Below are 12061 nucleotides of genomic sequence, written 5' to 3'. Positions count from 1 at the left end.
ATGATGATCTGTGATTAAAGGGATGCAGACATCTTGCCACAGTTTGTTGAGATATCTGCATACCTGTGCTTCGATGGAATGACTTGCAAGCTGACCTGCCATGGTGCATCAATTACATTTTGCTATTATAGCCAAAAATATGCCTTCGTGCTCTGTGGTAGAGTGAGGGCAATCTCTTAGCAAATGTATGAAACACATTCCATTGGTTTGAAATGCTGCTCAGAGCCTGGATAGAATGCTACATGAGATTCCAAACTCTCTGCCAATATCAGTAATTCTGTGGCCTTCTTCAAGCTTTTCAATAATTCTTCTCTGCATGAAATCATCTAGGCGATGTCTTTGAGACATTACAAGAATCCAAGTTTGCAACTTTATTTCTTCACGAAAAGAGCTTTCTTTGAACACAATTGTTTAGTGCAGCCTTCCACCCCCGTGAAATCTTTTGACAGTACTCACTAAGTTTTAGATAATTTTCATTGTTTCCTGTTGTGAGACCACTATCACCCATCTTACCAAAGACCTGAAGTAGCAAACACACAAAAAGAAAAAAAAAAGTATCTCCAGAACAGGTTATCTCTCTCTCTCTCTCTCACTTCAGTAGCTTATCCTCAATGTTTGTGTTATAAATTGCCAACTCTTTCAATGAAACTAAGTTTGAGAAACTCATACCTTTATTATATATAGCTTATGTTGTATGCATGAATCAGCCTACTATTATGCTTCTGAAAGGACACGCTATGAAAGGGTGACCATATTTTTCACTTGTTAGTGTTTTTATTAGCATTTCACTAAATTAACAGAACTGTTTTAAACTCATTGAGTTTAAAATTGTTATACTGAAACCGTCTAACCTTAGCTTCTTAGTAGTTGTTAGCTCTCTCTTTAAACTAATGAGAGAGCTGACAACTGCTAAGAAGCTAAGGTTAGAAGGTTTTCATGATGAATTCTGGTATAAATATTTTTTATCTCTACCTGGATTTATATCTGAGCAAGAAATGATATGATAGTATGATTCATGCAGAAGGTCATATACACTGTGTAAGCTATTGCAATGCCATCACTTTCTCAAAGACATCTGCTAGCATAAATGTCAAGTTGATTAATTAATTGAGAAACAGATATTTAATGCATTTTTAAAGCTTTACTTCAAAATTAATTATATTATTCAATTTTACAATGCACAGTGGCCTTTATAAGATTAATACAGCCTTCTTATTTCCACTATACAGTGATTTCTGCTGTGGCATCAGTAAACAAACACATGAATATTCCAATAGATTACAAAATATTGCTGGCCTGGTTGGCTGAGTGGTTAGCATACACACTCTCCAGGCAGCGGGTTCAAATCCCGCCGTGGGCATGGACATTTGTGATTGTCTGTGCAAATACTAGTGATGGTGGGCAGTAGATGGCATTGGTGTACTTGCAGTTCATTGTAGTTGGTGGATTTTAGTGGTGGAGACAAAGAGTTGTTGAGTAGGTGCCCTCCCTCGATGAGTCTTTGGATTCTCCCTGGAGGTGTCATTATTATTAATAATAATAATAATAAATAAATATGAACATTTACAAATTTCTAACTATAATAAAGTACTTCATACTGACTATATATCTTCAGGAATTCAAGAATATTATAGAACACTTACTTTGGTTTATCAGGTGCATTTTTGATACAATCCCAGCAGGCACATACAGAGGAGAGAAATGATGCAATAACAATGAAGAAGTCTTTAAAATCTCATAATGGATGTAATGCATTAGAGGAAAGTAACATTGAATAGCACCAAGTTCATTTTCACATAAACAATCAAAACAGCTCATTACAGTTATTTCTCTTAAGTGAGGAAGTATTAGAGGTTGTCAGTGAATTTAAATAATTGGCAGTAATTATTGATATCAAGTTCGACTTTAACATGCACATCTTTTGTCTTTGACAAAAGTTTGCAATAGTTTAATCAGCAAGAATAAATTGGGAATAAGGCCAGTGAATACAAGATACATAGGAGGCATTTTGCTGCTGATGACATACATATATATATATATATATCCTTCTCGTCCATCCTTAGACGGGTTGAGTCCCCTCCTAATGAGGGGTTACTGGCATATTAATGCAGCTGGTTCACCACTCCTCTGCTGCATACCCTAAGGGTGATATTCATGACTGTAATCCGTGTGTGTTCATGGGGCCAGTTTACCTGCTTGCAGGATGAACCCCCCCCCCCCAGATAAACTGTGGAGGGAAAACCCTGCTGTCCACTCCCAAGACCGGCTAATTTGGCTATGGCTGAGGAAGATCCTTGAGCTCCTCAAGTTGTCAACGGGAATTGAACCTAGGACACTCCTTCCCCAGGCATATGGTTGTGAAGCACATAGCCACTAGGTTAACCGCACGGACATATATATATATATATATATATATATATATATATATATATATATATATATTTATTATTTTATTTTTTATGTTCATCAACCTATAGTACATTAGTACTGTGTATGGGTAGCAGGTTGGGAAAGGAGGAACTTGTTTACATTTGATTTAAATGACTGTTAATTGTATTCCTTGGGAAATATGACAAGGAGGAAACTGTTCCACAGTGTAGCAGTTGCACGGATGAAGGTGGAGGAAAAGAAACTTGTTCTGTTTGTTTCTAGATGTACTGTGAAGGATGTTGAGCAGCAGCTGCACGTGTTCCAACGAACTTAGTACCGAGTGCAGGAATTACTAATGTTATTTCAGATGAGTATTTCCCATGGAAATATTTGTAGAATATACATATTGCAGAAAGCTGTCTGTGTGAAAGTGGGGGGGGGGGGGAGTTAGTAAGAGATGGGTCATTAATTAGTCTAATTGCTCTCCTCTGTTGAAAGTTTATTTTTCACTTGGTTAGAGTATAATAAATTTAGTTTAATCCTTTATCCAAGTGTGAGCAAACAAAGTTTGCGCCTGAAAGTATCTTCAGGACTGGGGTAAGGTGGTACAACACCGGTAGCTTGCTCTACCTTTGCAACGAGTTGCCCTGGTGTTGTACCACCTTACCCCAGTCCTGAAGATACTTTCAGGCGCAAACTTTGTTTGCTCACACTTGGATAAAGGATTAAACTAAATTTATTATGCTCTCCTCTGTATTGAGTCAAGCATTTTGAGGGAGCTTTTAGGGGCCCACCCCATATGTGGGAGCAGTATTCAATAGCTGGGCGGATATGTGATTTGTATAATGTTAAGAGCTATATTCAGGGGTGAAGTAACGTCTTGAGCAAAAGAGAAATCCTAGTTTTTTGAAGCTGAGGATGCAATGGTTGTGATGTGTTTATGCCAGGAGAAGTTTGATGTGAGGGTAAATCCAAGAAAAGAGATCTCAAACTGTCTGGAAATTTGGATATTGTCAAAAAGATTACTGGGAAAAAATGGTTCTTTTTTATGGGAAATAGGACAGAACTGGGTTTTATTAGCAATTGATGAGGTTATCCAAACCCCATTGTAAGATGGTTTGGAGATCGGAATTGAGGGTGGTTGTGGTTGATGTTCTGTAGATTGAGGTGAGTTGTGTAGGGTAAGGTTTATCAAATGAAAGCGAGGAGTGTAATGTGCTGTTGTCTGCAAAACTGTGTATTGGTTTGGCAGTCAACTGAAGTAGGTCGTTGATATACAAAAGGAAGAGGGTTGGTGAGATGACAGAACCTTGTGGAACCCCAGCATTAGTTGAATGGTGAGAGGATAGGGAACCATCCACCATCACACACAGTGTGCATCCAGACAGAAAGCTGGCAATCCAACCACAGGATTCCTGAGTCAGACCAAATATGCTACACCTGCTAAGAAAGAGGCACTAAAATCTAAGAGCAATCAACAAAAAAACAGAATATGATGCCTTACACATGCAAAATCAGAGGATACAGAACATGATGTAGCTAGCTTTATTGCTGGTTTAACACTGATCTGTTTGAAAAAAAAAAAAAAAGCAAAAATTCTACCTTAAATAGGAAATTATTTGAGAAGATATGATGGAAATGTTAACATTCATCTAAACTAAGAATTTCCTCTTTAATACAGCAAGAGTGGATCCACCCAGCTAAGAAAATATACTTTAAGGAGAAGGAAAACTCTGAAAGCAGTCAGAAATATAACGTTTATATTGACAGAAACAAAATAAAAAGAAGCATTGGCTATTATTTTATAGTCTGTTGTGGATAAATTGTTATAGAAGATTGTTTTAAATTATATTCCCGCTATTCAATAATTCAACAAAACAGCTTGCCATAGTCTACTCCCAGATCTGGAGCTCAACATCTTTCAACAAAAGACTACAAATAGTAGTCACTATAAATAGTATTTAAAAAAAAAAAATTAACCTAGAAGTGCAAGCAAGCAGATAATCTGGTAAGGCTTCTTATCCTGGGGAGAGGGAGAATGGTAAATTGAACACCTCTTAGTTGTTGTTGTCGAGTCCGAGCTTCTAGATATGACCGTGGCCTGTAGAACTGCTTTGGAAATCTGTCGAACTTTGATGGAGTAGAGCTTTCCTATAGGGTTATTGTCAATTTTCTGTACAGCAGCGGCAATTGCTGGACAACAATAGATATAGGCAGGTGTTAGTTCAACTCCTGGACAGTTCTTGCATATTTCATAGCTTCTAGTACCGTCAGTGTGAATTTTCATGCCTTTAAAATGTTCCGTCCTTAGTCTGGTGATGACTGGTTATTTCTCTATTTTCATTAATTTTGCTGATTTCATGCTTCTTCTTGAGTTTGTTTTATTGATCTTATTTTTGCGACAGAGTTAGCATCAGTTAATGATAGTGAGTGTAATAACACTTCTTAGTAAAAGTGCATATTGAAATATTCTGAAATGAGAAAGCAGATCAATTGGCTAAGGAAGTGCTATGAATGAATATATAGAAATTACCTATGAAAAGCTTTTGGAATGCCAAAATACCTGCATGCATCTCAATTTCTTGAAAGAAGAATGGAGAAAGTCTAGAAATATGAGACACATCCATTAAATGAGGTCCGTTCAGAATTTACCACTAAATAAGATATTGGAAAGGGGTTATGCATGCATGGTAACATAGAGTGACTCATTAGCTAGCCGTTGACCATTTTACTTTTGTCACATTATTATTTGTTGTCTTCTACGATTAATATATAATGAGTGTTGTTATAAACAAAATCCCTCTGTTGCAAGGTTCTTGGTATGATACGGATTTTGGTTGCAGAAATTCACTGACAATTGTGTAAGATTTACAGTAAATTCAAATAGACACTGTCAGTCAAAAAAAATTATGGCTACTGTCTTCTGGAACCAAGAAGGGATCTTGCTCAGTGATTTTCTTAAGTGAGGAACCACAATTAATTCTGATGCATATTGTGAAACACTGAAGAAACTCAGACAAGAAATTCACAAAAGATGAGGCATACTGTCATTAGCGATCTTACATCATTCGAGTTCACACTGCAGCTCGAACTGTCCAGCAAATTCAGAAGTTTGGGTGAGAACTTTTCAACTACTTACCCTACAGCTCTGACCTCGCATTCACTGACTACCTCTTGTTTTTGAATATGAAGCAGTGACTCCCACTTAATGCTTTGAAGAAGATGAGGAACTGAAGAATGTTGTGACTCAGTGGTTGAATTCACTGGCGGCAGAATTTTTTAATGTGGGTATGAAGAAGCTGGTGCCATGATACCAAAAATACCTGGAAGTCAATGGCGACTGTGTGGAAAAATAAAGTATATATATAGGTAATTTAGCATATAATAAATTTTTTTTCTTCTCTACCAGTTTTTTTTTAATTCTTGACTGGACCTTACATTCTGGATGCACCTCATATATCAATAGAAGAATTATTACTGTCAGAAGTAAATTCTAATTGAAAGCAGACACGGTTTTTCTAGGATTAATCATGCTATTAATTAGAAGCATGGAAAAATTAGGCTTTATCAAATTTCACATTCTTGAATCACCATCCTGCATCTATAGGAGTTATTGGAATCACCTGGATGCTTCTGATACAACTCCTTGTCACTCCAGATGGGTTGCCATTATTGAAACATATTATTCAAAATTATAAATTCTTTGTTTTTGTAAGTAAGACTGATTTTGAATTAATATAGAATACTATAAATACAAATTTTAAATATAGTTGTGGTAGTATTAATTAATAAATTAATTAAAATTTATGTCAATATATGTACTGTATGCAATGGAGGATATAGAAATTAAAAATCTTCTAGTAAGGCTACTGTTAGATGGGAGGAGACATCTAATGGATTTCTGTTCATTTATACTGAAATTAATTCCAGGAAACTGTGCTAAAAATGGCTTGCTGTATGACCGACCTATGACAAAATCTTTCGATATGGAAGTTATGCTACAGAGCATTTACTAAAATGCACACCCGTAAGATAAAGGAATTTATGCAGGCATGACTTGTCCTGTAAAACTGATATTAACTAATATAATCTTTGCTGAATTTTAGTGCCTTGATTCCTATCTTCACCAAAAACCTGATCTGGAAAAGGCATTGATAAGGTGCCTAATGAAAAGCTATTCAAAATGCTACGGTTATACGGTGTAAATGGGACATTTTATCAAGAAATAATTAGTCTGTATTTGAGTTGTAAGTTAGCGACTAGAATTGAAGGAAGTACAGGAAGATGGTTTGATGTTAAGTCAGGTGTATCCACTGTTGTTCATTATCTGTATGGATTCCATTATGAAGAAGAGTGGTATTAAACCTGATATCAAAATTGGTTATATTTATCTGAGCTCTTTACTTTAGGCAGATGATCTAAATAAATGCAGTGCATGTGACAGGATTCCCTAACTAAATTGAATAAATGCTATGATAAATTTGGTATGAAAATCAGCAATAAAAAAACAAAGATGATGAAAATGGACAGAAACATTGAAAACATGAACTCTACCCTGAATGGAGAACCTATAAGACAAGTAAAACATTTCAGCTACTTAGGTACAATTTTTAGTGAAGATGGCAAATTTAGTATGGAAAAAGACAACAGAATTAGTAAAGCTAGTATGGTAGGAAGTCAGCTGAATAAATTTATATAGAATAAGAGAGAAATTAGTCAATACACTAAATTAGTTGTATACAAGACAGTGTTCAAAGCAATTTTAATTTATGGATCTGAGAGCTGGGTTAAAAAATAAACACTTGACCAAAGACTGGAGATCTCTAATATGAGAGTTCTGAGAAAGATTAGTGGAGTAAACAGATGGCATCAGTGGCAGTATCACATTGAAAAGGAGGATATTAGGAAAGAACCATTGTTAACATTCAGGAATGTGTTAGTAGAGCTAATCTCGGGTGGCATGGTCTCTTAAACAGAATGAGAGGGGAAAGATTAGCAAAACAGGTGTAGATGGATTAATATAGTAATAAGTGCCTTAAAAGACAGAAATATAACATCTGATAATGTTGGAGTCTTAACAGATAACAGATTGATTTGGAGGAAAATTGTTGATAGGAAGTTAGTAATGATGTAACTATTTCATGCAATACTATCATAATATCATGTACACTCCCTGACAGTACATGTCAGTAATTTGATGATATAGGCTAATAGCCTTTTGTGAGTGGGATTCAGATCATTAGAACAAAATAAAAAACTGCCATCCAAGAAAAAAAAGTCTTGCATGTCTCATGTGGTTCCTGTCAAAAATTCGTGTCTTTGTTATCATTTCACAACACATGTATGAAAATCAACAAATCTAAATCAGACTTTGAAATGGCTGAATGCAGAAAATCTTCTCAGCTCAAACAGTTTAGTTATTGAGTTCAGTATCCTCTTCGATATATCTACATGTCATTCAGATGATCCTTGTAACATAGCCCAACAATAAAGATGGTTTCATCACATCAATCTTCTTTTCCAGCTTTTGTGTAGCAACAAAGGCAAATCACCTCCCACCTATACATTATACCAAGAACAGTTCATTTGCCTTTGATCTTTTGCCAAAAAAGACTTCATAATAATTCTTAATAGCTTGGATACCAAGAGGTTTTGTGATCTACATAATATTACTGAAATTGTGTGCTCAGAATCTTTGCTCTATAATAAATATCCATCTTATATCATCTGTACAAGTTGTCACGCTCATCTGGCCTCTTCTACCTGACTGCAAGGAAGCAAGCTTATTAGTCTATCCTTTAAAAAAAAAAATAAAAAAGATGATAAAAGTCAGCCATCAAACTGTTATCCAGTTATCCTCAACTAAGTTCTTTTAAAACAATGTCACTATCAACAGCCAACTTCTTTGCTCCTTGTATGCCCACCAATTAATTAGTGATCATCAAAATAGATTCCACCACTCACTCCACAGCTTGGAGAAACTCCAGTAATTGTCACTGCCAGGGAATATGATCTGGTCTGGCTTAGATGATATGTCTTCTGTCCTTTGCAATTAAACTGCTAGTTTTCTGTCTGGTAATTCACATCATGGTGGATGATTTTCTCTTTTCAGATTTCCTCACCGATTCTGGAGTATCTTGCCTATGCTCTTCCTTCTAATCCTTCCTTCTAATATCTTAATAACCTCATACTAATTGAAATTTTATCCATGGTTCACTCCATTCCTCTTTTACATTTGGCAAACCTCTGTGTGATGCTCAAATTTTCCATGCTTCAAGATCTTTGATAATATAGTATCTTCAGTGGTAACTTAGCAAACTAAGATCCTGTCTTATTTCTCACACATTTTCATAAGAAAAGATAAATCTTTTTTCACTCCCTCTAACTTTTGATAATTCTCAAGAATGGAACTGGTTTACACCTTTAGCCTTTTTCTGGTATATCATATCCATAGCCTCCCTAGCTTCTCAGAAACTTGCTGTCTTTTTCCATTCTCCTTCTCATCTATGCAACTACTAATGCTATAGAAAAATCTTATTTCATTCAGTCTTAGAAAGCTCTTCTGACATTTGAGATGGTTCATCAGAAATCTGCTTAAAAATGTTTGATGCTTTTTTTTTAGCATTGCCTTCTTTTGATTCTGTTCAGAGTCTCGCACACAGCCTCACTTCAGTCATTTTCTCCTAAATGTTCTGTTTCTGACATGTGCCTTTTATACTTTGGAAAATTTCCATGGGTAGTACTGCTACAGCAATCTGACGACCATCATTCTTGTTATTAATTTCATTAATATCAAGAGATTATTATTATTATTATAGCAACCTCTGGAGTTGTACTATGAAAATGATTAAAGTGAGGAAAATAGTGAGCAACAGTAGTTAACAAAGAAATCCATCACATATTTTAAGATACATGGATTTCTTTTGGAATTTCTGTAAACAGATATTAGGTGTTGTTTTTTTAAAGCAATAGGTGCCAATATTTATTCTTTACAAGTGGTTAAAATTGAGAATTAAAAGGATATGAAAAGAGAGAAAAAAAATTTACTGATATTTTACTTTATTAGTGTATCATTTTGAAACATGAACAACAATTGAAGCATGTAGCACAAATTATTAAGCATAAATTTATTGTATAAGTATATAAAAATAAATAAAGTTAAGTATAAGTTTCTGGGAAAATTCCCATGTTACTCCTCTTAAACACTATTACTATAATTACGGCTATTATAGCCTGTTTTTGTTTAGGAGTGTCCCTTATTTTAATACATTGGCTATCATTACTCAAAAAAGGGGTATATATATATATATTTTTAGAGCATTATGGGTGAGTATAGAAGGCAATTATGGCAGAATAAAAGAGGTGGAAAAATATTGTACATACCTTAATGAAGGGGATACAAATCCTTTGATGTTTATCTGCCAGTAAGCAAAACTCGAAGAACTAGGACTAAGATCTATGAATTTCATACCGAAAAACTATCGGCAAATCCAAGTGTAAGTAACCACTTGGTAGTACAACACCAAGGCAACTCGTATTAAAGGTGGAGCAAGCTCTCTCACTATCCTTGATATTTTCTCATAATGTAAAAACACAGCCCCTAGGGGATGTAATACTGCAATACTACATTATGATTAGAGGTCACTACCCAGACTGGTTTCAACCTTTTTTGAGGTCTCATCAGTGAGTAGGTAGTGACCTCTACTCATAATGTAATTACAGTATTACATCCCCTAGGGGTTGTGTTTTTACATTATGAGAAAATATCAAGGATAGTGAGGGAGCTTGCTCCACCTTTGATACGAGTTGCCTTGGTGTTGTACTACCAAGTGGTTACTTACACTTGGATTTGCCGATAGTTTTTCGGTATGAAACTCATAGATCTTAGTCCTAGTTCTTAGAGTTTCGCTTACTGGCAGATAAAAATCAAAGGATTTGTATCCCCTTCATTATTATTAAGGTTGCCAGAATAATAGCCTTTTGGCTTTCATTGTATATACCTTGTTTTCGTTCTACGATGCCTTCCAATTCCATGATCCTGCTGAAGGTTGTTTATACACGGGGGAGAAGAGGTGGGGGGAAGGAACATGGGGTGTGTGTTTTGACTACTGATTTTTAATAAAAGTTTTATTTAAACAAATATATAGAAAAGTTTCATATATCGAATATCTTAACAATAGACATTGCAAAAAAGTGTAAATTTCATTGTTAAGTAGCTGAGCTTATTTGTATTATTAAGAAAGACTTCCAGGGAGTCAGAGATGCATTGAGGGAGGACACATACTACATGCACCAGCTATCATACTTATTCTTCTGTTCATTCACACTGCTTGCTCACACACACGCTACATCCAATGGCAATCCATTCCAATCACACACCACCCTATGAGTGAAAAATCTAGCCCTCACCCCTTCTTAGTGGCATTCATTCTCAGCTTCCAGTGATGCCCTCTTGTCCTTTCTCCACCCTCCATAAAATGAAAAATTCCATCAACTGAAATCCTGTACGACCTTTTCAGAAGTTTGTAAGTTTCAATCATATCACCCCTCTTTCTCCTGCTTGCTAGTGTCTGCAGTCTACAAATTCTCAATCTATCTGCATAATCAGTATTCCACAATCCTGATATAATCTTTAACACTCTCTTTTGCACTCCCCCCACTGTATCAGAATCACAATGGAAACCAGGAGACCAGACCTGCGCACAATAGTCCAAGTAAGGTCTTATCAAGGCTTTATAAAGAGGCAAAATGACATCCTTATCTTTACATGTTAAAATTTGTTTTAGTTGCAGTTATCTTTTGAGTTGTATTTGCAGTTTTTGCTACAAGACCCCTGAATTTGACAGAATACTACATGGAATTCTGTTATGCAAATTAGGACAAATGGGAGTGGATATGACACTGGTTAAGTGGATAAGAGAGTGGCTGCTGGACAGATATCAAATAGTGGTATATGGAGGGACAGAATCGAGGTGAAAACAGGTGACCAGTGGTGTGCCACAACATTCAGTGATGGGACCATTGCTGTTTAATTTGTATATAAATGATATAAGAAATAACATGAAAGAAAATATTCAGTTGTTTGCTGGTGATGTGAAATTAAGTAGAGTAATAGTTAATCAAGGTGATGTTGAGAACTTGCAGGACGATTTAAATAAGCTGTCAGTATGAGCAAAAGATAGTAGGTGTCAGTTTAATGTCGAGAAATGTAAAATTATGCATTTTTGGATAAATAGATTACAAGCCATGTATCGCATTGATGGCACTGTACTCCAGGGAATAGATGAATCTAGAGATTTAAGGGTGGTGGTAGACACCCTTAAATCTCTATTATTATTGTTATTATAGTTTAGAGGACATATTTCTAAGGTAGCCCATAAGATTACTTCGCTATTGAAGAACACATTAACAAGTAGAGATAAGGAAGTTGTCATTCCTCTTTATAAGGCTTTCATATGTCCATATCTTGATTACTGTGTTCAAAAGTCTGGTTTCTTGGGGATGAGGAAGCCAGTGGAGATGATTCAGAGGCAAGTGACCAAGATGGTGAGTGGTCTGTGGAATGTTCCCTATGAGGATAGATTGAAGTTGTGTGGATTGCAGAAGCTGGTTGATAGGAGAAAAACTGAGGATATGATAGAAACATTTAAGTTGCTTAAAGGGTTCATAGGAGAGATGCAGAGAAATGTTT

The 12061-nt window shown here is 35.6% G+C and overlaps 1 protein-coding gene across 1 annotated transcript in view; it reads left to right on the top strand.

Annotated features, from left to right (window-relative positions):
• Window positions 1-12061, top strand: part of LOC150108611 (tetratricopeptide repeat protein 37) — a 485241-nt gene that overhangs the window by 310600 nt on the left and 162580 nt on the right. The window lies entirely within an intron of this gene.

Source organism: Typopeltis vanoorti, chromosome 3 (genome assembly GCF_054136105.1).
Source record: "Typopeltis vanoorti isolate ZY-2024b chromosome 3, IOZ_Tvanoo_1.0, whole genome shotgun sequence".
NCBI classification, from domain to species: Eukaryota; Metazoa; Arthropoda; class Arachnida; order Uropygi; family Thelyphonidae; genus Typopeltis; species Typopeltis vanoorti.
The sequence above is the reverse complement of the archived record's forward strand: the minus strand, read 5'-3'. Positions and strand labels throughout refer to the sequence as shown.